This window comes from Octodon degus, unplaced genomic scaffold (genome assembly GCF_000260255.1).
Source record: "Octodon degus isolate 3935 unplaced genomic scaffold, OctDeg1.0 scaffold00012, whole genome shotgun sequence".
Lineage (NCBI taxonomy): Eukaryota > Metazoa > Chordata > Mammalia > Rodentia > Octodontidae > Octodon > Octodon degus.
This window is the reverse complement of record NW_004524588.1, coordinates 9,236,117-9,236,967: the sequence shown is the minus strand read 5'-3', so window position 1 is coordinate 9,236,967 and position 851 is coordinate 9,236,117.

Sequence of the window (851 nt, the reverse complement as noted above, 5' to 3'; positions counted from 1 at the left end):
GTGGAACCAAAGATTGAACTCAGGTCTTTGTGCTTGGCAGGAAAGCACTTATTCTACTGAGCTATCTCCCTGGCCCCTTTTCTGTATTTTTTAAATTAGGCATGATATTTCTATACATTTATAGGGTGACATTGGATGATTTGATAAATATATACAATATGTGATGACCAAATCAAGGTAATAAGTACTTTCATCTCATTAAACATTAATCATTTATACATGTTAAGAACTGTTGTACTCTTCTACTTATTTTGAAATAGATGTGATTATATAGATGATAGTTGATCTACTGAACTACCGAACTACTTTTTTTTTTTTTTTTTGAGGTACTGGGGATTGAACTCAGGACCCTGTGTTTGCCGGGTAAGCTCTTATTCTACTGAGCTATCTCTCCGCACCAGAACTACTTCCATGTTCTGTATTCCCATCTAATTTACCTAGAATCTCCACAATTCCAATTTGTAAAATAGTCATTCCTTTCTTTCCAGTTTCTTCACCTGAAGATTCAACCAACTATAGATAATATTAAAAAACAAAAATCGTAACTATTCTATGTATAGATTTTTTTATTATTCTCCAAATAACCAAGTATAACAATTTACATAGCATTTACATTACATTAAGGCTCGTTAATAATTTAGAAATGCTGTAAGTGAAGGGGGAAGATATGTATAAGCTCAATATTTTACATGAGGGATATAAGCATCCACAAATCTCTTGGAACCCTGAGCCCATCTTCTGAGGATACTGAGGTTCAGCTGAATTTCCTACCATTAGCTTCTGTAGTTTTTCTTTGGCTAAAAGCTTGAGCAAACCTATTTTTGAATTAAGATTCTTTTATTTTCTTTTAA